The sequence below is a fragment of the Diabrotica undecimpunctata genome, chromosome 4 (assembly GCF_040954645.1).
Source record: "Diabrotica undecimpunctata isolate CICGRU chromosome 4, icDiaUnde3, whole genome shotgun sequence".
NCBI classification, from domain to species: domain Eukaryota; kingdom Metazoa; phylum Arthropoda; class Insecta; order Coleoptera; family Chrysomelidae; genus Diabrotica; species Diabrotica undecimpunctata.
Genome location: NC_092806.1, coordinates 72539735 through 72556422, shown reverse-complemented (window position 1 = coordinate 72556422; position 16688 = coordinate 72539735).

Below are 16688 nucleotides of genomic sequence, written 5' to 3'. Positions count from 1 at the left end.
GGTGAAATTTTGAAGTTAAGTATAATTTTCTTTAAGACAATTAATTCATAGAATACCCTAAGTAATTGATTGGATTACATTAAAATAAATGCTAAAAATGTTCTCCACCTTGTTGCTGGCAATAACACAGTCTCCTATAAAACTCGTCCCGAACTTTTTTAAAGTTTGAGGTGAAATATTCCTTATTTCTGTAATTATCCTTTCTTTGAGGTCTTCAATGCTAGTTGGTTGTTTTGCATATACTTTGTTCTTGAGATAACTCCACAGAAAAAATTAAAAGGCGTAAGATCTGGCGACCTAGCTGGCCACTCAATAGTACCCCTTCGTCCAATCCATTTATTGAAGAAGATTTCATTCAAGTAATTTTTCACCATTAACGCATAAGGGGGTGTTGCGCCGTCCTGATGGAAATATATTGTTTCATACGGTAGGGTCAGATCTATTGAATTGGATTAAAAGTTAGCCAACTGAGGAAGAACATCGTCTCTTAGCATGCTTAAATATTTTTTCGCTGTCAAATTACCATCTACAAATATAGGACCAATAATATGCTCTCCTATAATACCTGCAAAAACATTCAACTTTTGAGGATACTGAGCGTGTGTCTCACGCATCCAATGAGGATTTTCCGCTGACCAATATCTACAGTTTTGTCGGTTTATCTCTCTGTTCAATGTAAATGTTGATTCATCAGAAAAAAGAATTGTGCCAAGAGCTATTTCATTTGTGTTAATTTTATCCATCATTCTTTCGCAGAAATCCATTCTACGATCTAGATCGTCTTCTGTTAGCTCCTGCATAAAAGTCAATTTATATGGATGAAGTTTTTTTTCATGGAGACACCTAAGGTCAGTTGTGTGACTCACATTATTTTGACGTGCAATTTGACGTGAACTTGACGTTGGATTCTCTGCGAGACTTAACAAAATATCCACTTTCACCTCATCTTCAATGAAGTTCGGTTTTTTTTAATGGTTTGATATGTTTGATTGTATTAAATAAGTTTGCTACTTCAACTTGACTTCTACAATTCTCCCCGTAAAACCACTACACATAAATTTTTATTATTAATGCAACAGACTTCCTAGTGGGACTCTGTGGATAAAAGGATTAAAAATAGCACTTACCTGAATTTTGTTACGCCACTGGAAATTGTTACGGTGAAATTGTCACATATCGCTTTGTATTCACACAGATAACGAAAAAACGATGTCCATTGATATGAAAACAATAACAGGAAAAAACTAACACGTTTTTACTGATAACAACTATCGTTGCCAGAATCGCCTGAGTTCATACATCTTTACTCGTTGGCTGCTTAATTTGGAATCAAATATTTTTATTAAAATAGTTATAAATGGCAGAATTAAAATAGACACAGCTGTATTACCCAATTTTATTCCAAAATATTTTTATTTATTCGAAACTTGTTTTCTGTCGATTAAAGTAATTCAATTTTGTGGTCCTAATTGTAAAAAAGTGCGATTGTTAAAAAAGTCACGGTATTAACGGAGGTTTTTGGAAGTGGTTAATAAAATTAGGATATCCCAATTGTAGCAAATGTCAATGGCTGATTATACAAAACCTCGTAGGAGTACTTCTTATAGAAGAGGGTCTGTAAGTTTCAATTTAAATTTAAATGTTCCAGTTTTATTGAGAAATAATATATCTAATTAATGACGTTGCTATTACCAGTCTTTTTTAATATATAAAAATAAATATTATGTTTTATATTTTTGTTCTTTTAAAATTTGCGAGTTAATAGCCAATTGCTGTTTCGAATATTGACTATTGCTATCTTATTTTTAATTCGAAGTAGTTGTGTAGTAGGTAGAAAAAATTATACAGTATGGAATCCACTTATGGAATAAAATTGTGTACTTATTTTAGAAAATAATAAAAATCGTTGAGATACCCTAACTTTAAATTTAAATGTGCGCTTTTTAAATATAAATTTAAATGTACAGGGTGATCCATGCAAGTCTGGCATAGTCCATAATCCTTATTTTATTTTTAATGAAACACCCTGTATATTTTTATGTTTTTAAAACTTTATTTCTTAACAACCTGATTTCAACGAACTATATCATGTAGGGTCTATAATAAATAATACAAGGTGAAATTTTGAAATTAATAATTTATCACGTGTTATGGTATTATTTTAAATTAGCTAAATACAGACAATACACTTCTACTCTAAGTGTCAGTATATTGGGAAAAATTTCTGTTTAGTAACCGTGTTAACTTTTTTTGTCATGAATAGGTAAAAACTGTCTAGATAATTAAACTAAATTGGTAAATAATGCGGATTGTCATCAATCAGTTGTTGGTGTGTCCAAGAAATTAAATCACAGCGACTAAGATGAGCAGGCCACGTGCACAGACTGCATAACGATAGACTTGTAAAACTGGTATGGGAAGAGATTCCCACAGGCAAAAGACCACTCGGACGTCCCATAATGCGATGGAGAGATAACATCCAAGCAGATCTCCGGAAAATGAACATTTCATTTGACCCTAGGTTCATGGAAGACCGAACAAATTGAAAAAAGTTGTACAGTCAGCCAAGACCCACCCAGGGTTGTAGCGCTATGTGATGATGATGATGAGTTGTTGGTGTGTTGACATTTTACATTAAAATAATAAATTTCTAATTAAAAGCTAATTTCTTGCAGAAATAAAAATGAAATATTTAACTGAGACCCACCGAATTGAGATTTTAATGATGATCGGTTACCGGGAGAATTGTAGAAGTCAAGTTGAAGTAGCAAACTTATTTAATCATAGATATCCTCAGTTGCCTAATATTTCACAATGTATATATATACATCGGTTTAGAACGTCTTTCGGCGTTGTCCGATACCTAAACACCATCTCTTCCTATCTTCGCAGTCGTTTGTTGTTAAATTTCTTTCGCTCATGGACTTGTTTACGCCGTGTTGCCATTCTAATCTGGGTCTTCCTCTTTTCCGTCGACCTATCGGTTGCCATTCTATTACCTTTTTGGGGAGTCTTGATGCTGGCATCCGTTGAACATGCCCATACCACCTTAATTGTTTCTTCTCTATATCTTGAGTTATATTTCCTTCTATTCCCATACGTTGTTTTATTACATCATTTCTGATTCGGTCTCGTCTGGAAATACCTAAAGATCTTCTCATTGCATCCATCTCTACTGCTTCTATTCGCTTTTTGTTCTTTTCACTAATTCTCCATGTTTTAGCGCCATAAAGAAGAGTAGTTTTAATCATGGTCTCATATATATTAAATTTCCTTCCTTTCGTTATCTCTTTACTCCACAGTATACCATTGAGACATCCTAAGACTTTCTTTGCTTGAGTGATTCGTTTTTCTATTCTATTTCACAATGTACTGTATCTAAAATGTATGCACAATTTAGAGAACTTGAACATGTCAAACCATTAAAAAAAAACCGAACTTCATTGAAGATGAGGTAAAAGTGGATATTTTGTTAAGTGTCACAGAGAATCCAACGTCAAGTTCACGTCAAATTGCACGTCAAAATAATGTAAGTCACACAACTGTCTTTAGGTGTCTCCATGAAAAAAAAACTTCATCCATATAAATTGACTTTTATGCAGGAGCTAACAGAAGACGAGAATCGTAGATTCTCGTCTTCTGTCTAGAATCATTCTAGATCGTAGAATGGATTTCCGCGAAAGAATGATGGATAAAATTAACACAAATGAAATAGCTTTTGGCACAATTCTTTTTTCTGATGAATCAACATTTACATTGAACACAGAGGTAAACCGAAAAGACTGTAGATATTGGTCAGCGGAAAATCCTCATTGGATGCGTGAGACACACGCTCAGTATCCTCAAAAGTTGAATGTTTGTGCAGGTATTATAGGAGAGCATATTATTGGTCCTATATTTGTAGATGGTAATTTGACAGCGAAAAAATATTAAGCAAGTCAATAAACGTATTTTAACCTTTAATTGTGGCTTATTCCCATTTAAATAGTAATTAATTTAAAATGCCACAAGAAAATAGCTTCAGAACAATATTAAGGAACATATACTAGAAATAAAAGGTGAAGCAAACAGGAGGCTTAACATTATCAAAACTCTTTCAAAGTATCATTGGGGTACAGATGAGAACTCCCTGCTTAAGATATATAGGTCTATCATCCGTTCTAAACTGGGTTATGGTTGTTACATATATATCTCTGCCTCTAAAACACACCTTAACCTTTTAAATTCGATACATCACACAGCCTTACGAATTTGTTTAGGAGCCTTTCGATCTAGCCCCGTAGAAAATCTATATTGCGAAACTAATGAGCCCCCACTTTGGATTAGACGTGAACAATTATTACTTTCCTATGCTGCCTCCGTTTCATCAAATACCTCCAATCCAGTTTATCCTCTTCTTACTTCATCAACTAACAACCAGCATTACTATTCTTAATCACTACCAATAAAACCCATCCTACTAATTTTAACACAATTACTTAATATCATCTCTTTATCACAAACAATATCACGACCTCTACCTCCATATCCTCCTTGGTCTATAATCACCCCTCAGTTTAACACATTGCTTACAAGATTCGATAAACTTACAAAATCCAGGAAACTCATTAAAAAATCTTTTAATGAAATTATATTTACAAATAAATACGACATAGTACTCTACACTAATGCCTCAAAGAATGATACAGGAGTAGGCTATTCTGTTACCACGTCAGATAACCTTATCACAACATCTTGTATCCCCTCGTTTTGTAGCGTTCATACTAGCGAACTATTTAGCATATTCTAAGCTTTCAAATCCATTTCTTCACCTAATAAACAAGTTGCAATATGCACAGACTCACTAGCCTCAATACAATCTATCCAAGATATATTCACTGATCATCCTATTGTCCAAAAGATCCTTGATTGTTACCAACTAATCGCTTTCCAAAAAATTACAGTTACATTAATCTGGCTACCATCCCATATTGGTATTACAGGCAACGAACTTGCAGACAGCCATGCAAAACTTGCCTCAACCTCGTCTGATAATACGGTTAATATACAAATTAGTAAAGATTCAAAGTCTCACATTAAAAAACGAGCAAGAACCCGATGGCAATAACACTGGGACACCAATAACTCAGCATTACATCAAATCCAACAGTTAGTCGATAGCCCTCTTGATTTGATCTCTGCCGGTATGTCCAGACGAGACGCTATTGTAACCCGAAGACTTCGAATAAGACATACAAGATTAACACACGGATACCTGATGTCATCCAGTAACCGACCCACTCGTGAAACCTGTCAATCACATCTAACAGTTAACCATATTCTGACCGAATGTCATCAATATTCGACAAAAAGACTATTTATTGCCTTAAAAGGGATCTAAAAGACATACTCAATAACTTGGATCAAATAATCTCAAGTCTAAAATTCCTCAGAGACGTTCAGTTATATTATAAAATATAATTTTGATTGTATTATAACAGTGTGTAATCTATAACATATTTTTGTAATTTATTGTAATTTATTGTAACAGTTTTACATTTGTAACCGTTTTCGTGTAAGTGGCCTTTGTTGCCGAGCACGTTAATTTTCAATAACAAAAAATATTGAATATTTACGTGCTTAGAGCTGAGTACTGATTTGGGAATGCTAAATAAAATCTATGTGAAATTGTGAAATACTTTTATGCATATAAGGCAAAATAAGAAATAATGAAAAGGTTGTCAATGTGAGCTCATAATTATATTTATTAGGAAATGAGTCAATACTCACAACTTTAAGTAGTTTTTATTGTTGTTAATTTGGGCTACCGGTTTCAAGGCTGACAATATATGGCACTAATAATACAATAAGTAACTCAAAAAGATGATTTTTCAAAATCAACGAAAAACTCATTATTCATTTTCTTGTTACAGGTAAAAAAAATTAATGCATAATATGTTTCTAATAAATTAATATTAAAGGCAGTTTCTTTGTACTTTTAGTTAAATAAAAATATTGACAGTGAAGATATTTAAAAATTTTGAGTTTAACACAGTATTGATCTAAGCAAAATGTTCGAAATGAAATATTATTTTTAGTTATGGCATTAAATAAGGGCCTGCGTAGCGCAAGCGGTAGTATGCTTGCCTTGCATGCCGGTGGTCCGGAGTTCGAATCCTACCGCCGGCAAGAACAACTAGACATTTTTAAAAATGTCTATAGGCCCCAGGTCGACACAGCCTGAATAAAATGAGTACCTTGGGTAAAACCAGGGGTAATAATAGGCGGTTGAAGCGTAGCACTGGCCATGTTACCTTCCTTGTATACCGTAGGTCCTAGATATAGCAGACTACCCTGCTATACTCCCAAAGCCGCGAAGCGGTATAAAACGGGAGACTATTATATTATTAAATAATTATGAAATATTTAGTGTTACTACAATTTGATTTACCTATTTTTTCTGCGGTTTACGTTAGTTTTTGGACCTACAAAAATTTTGGGAACTAATTCTTGGTATTTGTTAACATTGGATCCAACGAGATTGTATTTCACGTTAACAATTACCGAGAATTGTTGTTTTTAATATTAATATATAAATAAATAAATCAAGACTTTTTTTACTTACGTTTATATTATAATCAAACAAATTCAGATATAGATAACAACATACAGTATTTTTGAACACCTTGTACTTAATCTATATATTTAACAAAATAAACCTTCCAAAAAAAGAACACAAAATCTAGTCATATTTAAGTAATTCGTAGTCAATTAAAAGGACATACTTACAAAAAAAATTATTTAAACTTAGTTTGAATCAGTCTAAAAATCAATTATTACTGATTACAATTTTAATTTTTAATCGGTCAAATCCTTATAGTAGGTTTAACGATAACTCCTGGGTATTACATTTTTGTCGTTACCTGTTACCTGTTAACTACTATTAACTTCAGTTACCAGCTGAAGTCCGTTTGAAGAGGTTTACTCTCCGGGCACTGGAACTCACTTAAAGCATGGGTGTATGTTACCTGAAGTAAAATTTAATTAAAATATTAAACATCAAATAATATTATCAACATCATGTACAATCTTTGGTAACATAATATATTTTAAAGGGTTTTTACCCAAATATTTTGGTGGCTCAGGCATGGTAACCTGTATTTTAACCTGATGATAGAACTGTTGTTCCGAAAACGTTCGTGTTTTTAATGTAGCCCTTTTAAGGGTTTTTATAAAATATACCCATATACAAAGATTAACCTCTTTTTGTGATACGTGGTATACAGCCAGCTGCAGGAATTATTGTCCTTGTGGATTTTAAAAAAGTTTGTTTTTGGGTGAATTGGATGATATATTAAAAATAAAGATTGCAACACGTAAAGATGGGGTCAGAATTTGACTCATTGGAATCGACACGCACCGATTTGCTTCATTAACATCGTACGCATTAATTTCCATAGTAATCCACTAATACATCAGTCCTTTTTACGAAGTTTGCAAGTACATTACAGATGGATACCACATCCGTCAAGGCAGCAAAAGCAGTAGCAGTATTGAGAGAAGGCCTGAGCCAGACGGCCGTGGCAAATAGACTAAATTTACGCCAATCAGCTGTGCCCCGAGTGTATCATCGGTACCGAGATACTAATGATTATGTCCGCCGACAAGAAGAAGATCGTAAACGAATAACAACGGAGTGAGATGATCGATTTCTTGTATCAAAATCTCTGAGAAATCAACATTTGATTGGTGCTAATTTCAAAGAAGAACTTCTTCTGGAGAGGTCCGAGGTGTGGTTACGAGCATTTGGACAGTCAGAAGAAGACTAAAGGCAGCCAACCTGATACCAAAAAGGCAGCTGTTAGTCCCAAGATAACTGCAGCTCAGAAACAAAGGCGATTAGAATTTGCTGACGAACATGTAAATTGGGACGACTATTAATGGAAACAGATTTTATTCTCCGACGAAAGTAGAATCTGCCTAAACGGCAACTACAAAAGGCGTCGAGTCTATACAAGGTCAAAAGAGCAATTTGCTCAATATTGTATACGAGAAACTCTGTCATAGGAAGGAGGTTCATGTATGTTTTGGGCAGGGATTTCCATGGATGGGAAAACCGAGTTGGTTTTCGTGCTTGGTGAACAGACATATACGTGAAGAAACCGAATTATCTTATCAGCTTGGATGTATGAAAGGCAGATCAACAAAAAATGCGATTTTTATTATAGGGTAGCTACTGAAAAAATATAGCAATTAAGAAACATTCACTAAGACGGTATTCATTCGTTTTGGGACAACATATGGTAGGGTATTGTTACGATAAATATCACGGCCTAAAATAAATGTAAATATGATGACTAATATTCTGTTTTGTTGTAGAAATTTCGGCGGAGGTTCTAGATTCAAATTATGGTGAATTCTCCAACTAGATGTTCTCGACTATTCTAGTATATCAGGATTTCGTATATAAATACAACATTTTTATATGGAGGGACAGTTAATTCTGAAGACCCGCGGCCGCGACTTTAATTGTTACGCTCGCTATATAAATTATGTATTATTCTTTAAATAAATTAATATAAATTATTGTGCTTTTTAATAAATTAAGATAAGAACAAGACATTATAAATTAAAGAATTCACAACAAAATATAAATAATTATAAATAAATAAAAGACTTAACAGTGGTGTCAGAAGTGGGATATGTGGAAATTGTGGAAATGGCTACGATTTATGAGCTCACAGTGACTAATTTAAGAAGACATCTCGAAGACAGAGAATTAGCTTCTACCGGAAAAAAGGCTGAGTTGGTCCAAAGACTAAAGAACGCTTTGCTAGAAGAAGGACTAGATCCACAGACTTATATATTTGAAGATGCTGTCCTCTCGTCGATTTCGAAAGTTTCTGGTGACATCGCATCATTAGAGAACAAAGTTTCTGGCGATATTTCGAAAGTTTCTGGTGACATCGCATCATTAGAGAACAAAGTTTCTGGCGATATTTCGAAAGTTTCTGGTGATATCGCATCATTAGAGAAGAAAGTTTCCGGCGACATTGCTTCTTTGAAAGACAAAGTTTCTAACGAGATTTCTTCGCTGGAAAGCAAAGTCTCTGCTAATATCTCTTTGGAAATCTCTAAAGTAACTTCTGAGATGTCTGCCCTCGACGATAGAATGTCTTCGTTAAAAAACCAAGTTGCTGCCGATATGTCGGCCTTCGAAGAAAAGATTAAAGAGATGGAAAGGAAGATGGAGGAAACAGGGACAGCAGAGAGAGGAAACAATCCAATTACAGTGGAGATAAAAGAAGACGAGACGAAATTTAAGTTGGAGACACGGCCGAAATTTGAAGGAAGTGGAGGTTCTATTCATGTTAAAGTCCCAACTTTCGATGGAAAATCATCATGGAACAACTACATGAAACAGTTCGAATCAGCCGCAAGAGCGAATGGATGGTCTGAAAAAGAAAAGGCTGTAAACCTGACTATCGCTCTTCGAGGAGATGCCTTAGATGTGCTGCAGACCATAGCCGTAGAGGAGACCGATGATTTCGAACAACTCAAGAAGAGGCTTAATATGCGATATGGCCACGAACATTTGGAGCATGTATATCAGTCGCAGCTTAAAAATCGAAGACAAAAGAAAGATGAGGCTCTTCAAGAATATGAGGTAGATATTGCCAGATTAGTACGATATGCTTATTCAACAGCTCCCGAAGACATGATGGAAAAGTTGGCCGTTCAAACGTTTATTGATGGTCTTCGTGATCATGAAATGCAGAGAACACTGCGATTAGCTCGTCACAGGACGCTGGTTGATGTCTTATCCGCCGCCCTCGAATACGAGTCAGCTACACAGGCCTCTGGCGGATACAGTAAAGTTAGGACTGTAAAAGAAGAAGGAGATGAAGATAAACTTGACCAGCTCGTTAATATGATGAAAATTATTACATGCAAGAAAACGAAGACCATAAAATCAAGAAACTCACCATCAGGAAAACCAGAACGAGTCGGCTTTAGGGGAGCAGCTTCGACCTGGAACTTTTCCAAAGACCCTCCTATACTAATAGCCTCTTTGAAATGTCGTGAAGATAGTGTATATGTAGATGGAGAAATAAATGGTAAAAAGCATACGTTGTTGGTGGATACCGGAGCGACCAGAACCATTATACGCCCAACAGTTATAAACAGCCGTAAGAAACTGTTACCAACGAGGTTGCGACTTCGGACCGCTACAGGTGAAAACGCCAACATTCATGGAGAAATCCAGGTACAATTGGGAATTGGAGCAGAAAAGTTTGTCCATACTGTTATAGTTGCTGACATCGAAGAGGATGTTATATTAGGAATGGACGTAATGAATATGCATGGATTCCAATTGGATTTTAAGAATAAGGTAATCAAAGTTGGCAACGAGGAGGTATTTCTCCATCCACATAATGACAACACTGTGCAAGCAGCCATTACAGAAGATACAGTCGTGCCTGCGAGAAGCGAAACGATCATAGTAGCGCGGCTACAGGGAATTGTGGACGAAGGGAGACCTGTTATGATGGAGCCTTGGAACCACGACGATGAGGTTGGTCGTGGAATCATAATTGGAAAGGAATTGGTGACTTCGGCTAAAGAAATTCCTGTGAGACTTATCAATGTCAATGACTACCCAGTGACCATAAAGAAAGAGACAAAAGTAGGAACTTGTGTACCTGTGACATCCATAATCCGTCAGGCGACAACATCTGATAATTCCAACGACAAATTCGACCAAATGGTCGCAGTTGCAGGACAGTCTCTAAATCAGATTGAGAAAAGAAAATTAAGGGAATTTCTTCGGCAGTATCGTGATATTTTCGTACCGAAAGGAGGAAAGACGGGAAGAACTACCGTTGTTAAGCATAAAATTGATACTGGTAATGCTAAGCCAATTCGTCAAACAGCTCGACGATTACCACAGGCGAAAAGAGAGGAAGCTGAAACGATTGTTCAGGAAATGAAGAAAGACGGGGTGATAGAACCTTCTACGAGCCCATGGGTCTCTCCGGTGGTCCTGATTAAGAAGAAAGACGGAACGACGAGGTTCTGTGTGGATTACCGTTTGCTGAACAACGTTACCAAGAAAGATAGTTATCCTCTGCCTCGGATCGATGATACATTGGACACATTGGCTGGAAGTAAATTATTTTCTACTTTGGATTTGAAGTCTGGATACTGGCAGGTAGAAATGGACCCAGTAGATAAAGAAAAGACAGCCTTCACCACAGGATCTGGATTGTGGCAATTCAACGTTATGCCATTTGGACTCTGTAATGCTCCTGCGACATTTGAGAGGCTTATGGAAAATGTGTTGAGAGGGTTATCTTGGAAAACATGCCTGGTTTATTTAGATGACATAATCGTCTTGGGGGAGACATTCGAAGATCATTTGAGGAACTTAGAAAACGTTTTTAATCGACTTAAAGCTGCCCACTTGATGCTAAACCCCAAGAAGTGCCAGCTATTTCAAGGTAAAGTCAATTATCTGGGTCATATAGTCAGTAAAGAAGGAGTGGCCGTGGATAAGGAAAAAATCGATTCCATGAAGGAATGGCCAAAACCAACTGACAAACACCAAGTGAGAAGTTTTCTTGGACTATGTACTTACTACCGAAGGTTTATTAAGAAGTTTGCAGATATCGCTAAGCCATTAACGCGACTTATAGAGGAAGCAAGAGAATACCGCTGGGATACAGACTGCCAGAATGCCTTTGAGACCTTAAAAAAGCATCTAATAACAGCACCAGTTTTAGGGTATCCACTGCCAGAAGGAGAGTTCATCTTAGATACGGATGCAAGTAATGTGGGAATTGGAGGAGTGCGGTCTCAGGTTCAAGAAGGACAGGAACGAGTCCTCGGATATTTTAGTAAAGTTCTTTCAAAACCTGAGCGGAATTATTGTGTCACGAGAAGAGAACTTCAATGCCAGGTGCCAGCTCCCGGTAAAACCTTGAAACTCCAAGATGTATCACGTTACCTTTTCTACCTGGTAACAAAAGACACTGCCCGTGACCAACCCACCTACCGAGATGTATGGGAAGCCTTACTTCAATTGAGAGAGCACGTACTAGAGTCCGACGTGCAAAAGTTAGCCATGCCAAAGTTGGAGTGCCGCCAATTAGATTGGAGGGTTATCCGAAATATGGTGGAGGAGATCTTCAAAGACACCGAAGTCCAGGTGTAAGTCTGTTGCAATCCGCATAGTTACTGGTGCGGAGAGAAAACCGTCCCTTGTCATTTTTATACAACTGCAAATTGTAAAAGAGGGTCCAGTTGCCGATACCAGCATACAGTTCCGGTTCCAGTCCCGACAAGGTTCCAGAAGGAACCATCTTTTAAGAGGGGGGCAATGTTACGATAAATATCACGGCCTAAAATAAATGTAAATATAATCACTAATATTCTGTTTTGTTGTAGAAATTTCGGCGGAGGTTCTAGATTCAAATTATGGTGAATCCTCCAACTAGATGTTCTCGACTATTCTAGTATATCAGGATTTCGTATATAAATACAACATTTTTATATGGAGGGACAGTTAATTCTGAAGACCCGCGGCAGCGACTTTAATTGTTACACTCGCTATATAAATTATGTATTATTCTTTAAATAAATTAATATAAATTATTGTGCTTTTTAATGAATTAAGATAAGAACAAGACATTATAAATTAAAGAATTCACAACAAAATATAAATAATTATAAATAAATAAAAGACTTAACAGTATGGTATCCTGAGAGGCTCTGTGAATTTGAAGATTGAACAGAACCTATTGTAGATTTCAAAAAGGTCGTGCGCCCTATAGATCATCCCATACCACGACTTCATAAAAAGATATTTTTTGTATACAATACACTTATGATCAGTTAAAAAATCTAGGCTTTCAAGAAAACCTTTTATACGTATGTTACCTCTTCAGGTTTAGAAAAAGAGCTGTTTCAGGTATTTAGGACGTTGGCGAACACTTGCTTTGCTATTTCAGATAATATCGGGCGTTTGTAGTGTACGTCAGCAGAGCATGTAGCTGCTCTGTTCACTTTGCTCAGTTTACAGAGATGTTATTTAAGTGAGTAGTGTTTAGTGAGAACAAAAGAGTATTTATTCTGAGTTCAGTTTTCTCTAAAAGCATTTTTTTGTAGTGAGAAAAAGGTTATATTATCCGGTTTGTTATTAGGCCCAGATACACGGACTTATTTAGGTAAGAGCCAAACAGTGTCTTTATAGATTGCATTATGCTAATTCTTCAAATCTCCAAATGTTTATTTAGGTAGCCAGATTTTAAATTAAAGCCCATGTTTGATTAAATATACTTCCTAGACTAGTTTTACTTACCTGTACATGTAGAGGAGACAGGTCTAATTACTTTTAAGACTGCAGAGTCATCAAATTATACCTATTGAACTTTTTGAATCTCTGTTATGGACTTTTTCTGCGCTGGTTTGGTGGAACACAGCAAAAGTTAGCGCAGAAAAAGTAATTATCGGTCTGACAACCGTTGCATATGATCAACAGATCATTATAGGTTACATACCCATGCTTTGCCTTATAACCTATACATATTTATAGAGCCCTTGTTTCTTTAATGGAGATATCTTTAAGCAGCACATTACACCTAAGTTTTTCGAGGAAGGGCAACTACGGAATATAAGACCCCTTTGAAAAATTATGGCTTTGTTTTTTTCATGGCCAAAGGTTAAATTTTTAATTTCCTCCCATCAGTACATGTAAATAAATATTAATTTATTATGATTTACAGAAAGTCGTTGTTTAGAACATCAGATAGTTATTACTAGATTTAAGACAGATTGCATACGACTAGCAATATTTCTAGTCGCTATAAGTAATCTAAAGAAAAGCTCAGAACATGAAATTCTTGTCTTTGAAGTTTTGTTGAAGATACAGAAAATTGTAGTGGTTTGAAGTTGCTTTTTTATTTTTCCTATTTTGAACACCTAGATTTATAGGTTCTTCCTTCACTCCTTCCGACTAGTCTTTATTTGAGCTCCATTTGTAAAAATCAGCAGACGATCTTAGTTAAAATGTAATATCTAAGAATAAAGCACTAAAAATTTTTGTTTTCTATACTTCCATAAAACTTATTTAAATTTATTTTCACTACAGCTCTTTCGACAGATCGCCTTTCTTAAGTGATGAATTTTTACTATGCATCTAAAAATAAGGGCTTTAATTAAATAACTAAATAAGATGATGAAAATAAGAGCTGTTTATCCCAGATTGATAATTCAGAAATATATCTGTAATTTTTAATTTATTAATTTTCATAGATTCTAATTAAGATAGCTTAAAGCCTTTATTTTGAATACTGAGAATTTGAAATTGGTCGTTAAAAGAATGATTATGATATAGAAAGTAAAGTGTGTATGTAGAGTCTGTCTTTTTATTATTTAAAGCTCTTTTGTGTTATGCTATACGTTTGTTAAAGGTTCTACCAGTTTGACCGATGTAAGTTTTTGGACAGTCAGCACATGTAAGTTTTTATACACCACTATATAAGTAGTGAGAATATTACCGATGATAAGTTCTGCGCTGTTATTTGTTATTGCATTGGTTCTCCTCTAAACTTATTGCTATCAGATATTTTTATTTATTTATTTATTTATTTATTTATTTATTTATTTATTTATTTATTTATTTATTTATTTATTTATTTATTTATTTATTTATTTATTTATTTATTTATTTATTTATTTATTTATTTATTTATTTATTTATTTATTTATTTATTTATTTATTTATTTATTTATTTATTTATTTATTTATTTATTTATTTATTTATTTATTTTTATTTATTTATTTATTTATTTATTTATTTATTTATTTATTTATTTATTTTTCTATTTATTTACTTATTTATTTATTTATTTATTTATTTATTTATTTATTTATTTATTTACGGACTTGCCAATACGATAAAAACATTTTTTACCAAAACCAAAACGATTTTATGGATCACTTAGAAAAAAATATTTTAAAACATCCCGTAATCAAACAGTTTTTATGTTGGTGGAGATACGTGGGCGATATACTGGTACACTTTACAGAAAGCAACCAGCAACTTAACCAATTCTTCCATCCATCATCATCATCAACCTGTATGCGTCCACTGCTGGACATAGGTCTCCCTCAGCTCTTTCTATCTGTCTCTGTCTTGTGCCGCTTGAATCCAGTTATTGCTAACACGCTTCAGGTCGTCATTCCATCTAGTTGGTGGGCGTCCTCTGCTCCGTATTGCTCCTTGTCTTGGTCTTCACTCGACAAAAGTTTTGTTAATCGGTTGTCTGATAATCTGGCGATGTGTCCTGCTCAACTCCATTTCAGCGACGGCGTCTGTTGTTTTTGTTCTACGACGTATTTCTTCGTTTGGGATTCGGTCTCTCAGAGAAACACTCAACACTCAACAAGCGAATCTTATTCAATACCTTTTCTGTGACTGTTAATGTTTCTGCTCCATAGGTGAGTACAGATAACACACATTGGTCAAAGATTTTTCTTTTGAGACATATGGGTAGATCCGATTTAAATACATAATTTTATTAACCAAATGCTGCCCAGGCTAATCCTATGCGACGTCGGAGCTCACATGTCTGGTTATCTCTGCCCAACCGAATTTTATGTCCTAAGTACTTATACGATGTAGTGTACACAATATCCTTGCCATCAACAGCAATATTTCGATTTAGCACCAGATTAGTCATTATTTGCGTCTTTTTCATCTTAATCTTTAGTCCGACCTCCAATAAAGCGTGATATAATTTTTAAACATTATTATTCACTCCATAGTCATATTGAATTTACGATAGGAATAGAACAAAATCAATTAATAAATTTTCCAGATTTTAAAATGATTATTTTATTTGCTGGACACGGATATTTTAGGGTCTACCTCTCTAGGTTTGGAAAGGCTGACACACATGAATGCCCATATTGGGGACACTCGGACACTGTGACACGTACGATGTTAAAGTGCAACAGATGGATAGTAGAAAGGAACAGAATGGAAAGAGAGACGGTTTTAAATTTTGTTACAGTGAGAGAAATGATTAAGAGAATGATTGAAAATAAAGCAGGTTGGACTAGCGTACACTACTATATCCGTGCAGTGATCAAGAAAAAATAAGAGGAAGAAAGACAGCTGGACCAACGGCAAAGGTAAGAGGAAAATATACTGGAAGTTCAAGTTAAAAAAGTGGGTCAGACTGTATAAGTTAGACTGTGTGAATCAGACTGTGGGGAAGCCAGACTGCGGAGAAGGAAGAAATGCCCGTTTATTAGTGATGCCATACCAGGAGCGATAAGGGTCTTCCACGTGCTACCTGGAACGAGACAGGGAGCCTCTTTGCTGACAGTCTGTGGATGAATGAAGGTAGTGCTTCGGAAATGATACCGGCATTACAGCGGCCATTCCGCTTCCGGATCGCTGGATGACAAAGTAAGGTCTGGTTTAGCAGGTATTCAGCAGGCATTCGGCGTAGATTCGGCGACAAGAGGGCATTTTAAAGTACCTCAGGAACTACCGCCGGGAGTACGAAGAATTAATCCTGCAGTAAGGTCAGTCAGGCGGTGTCCTGGACTGAGATGTCTTTTAAAGATTCCAAACCCCTGGAAGACGAAAAACAAAGATTTTAAAATTATAAGACTTGAAAAGAGTTCCCCGGATTTC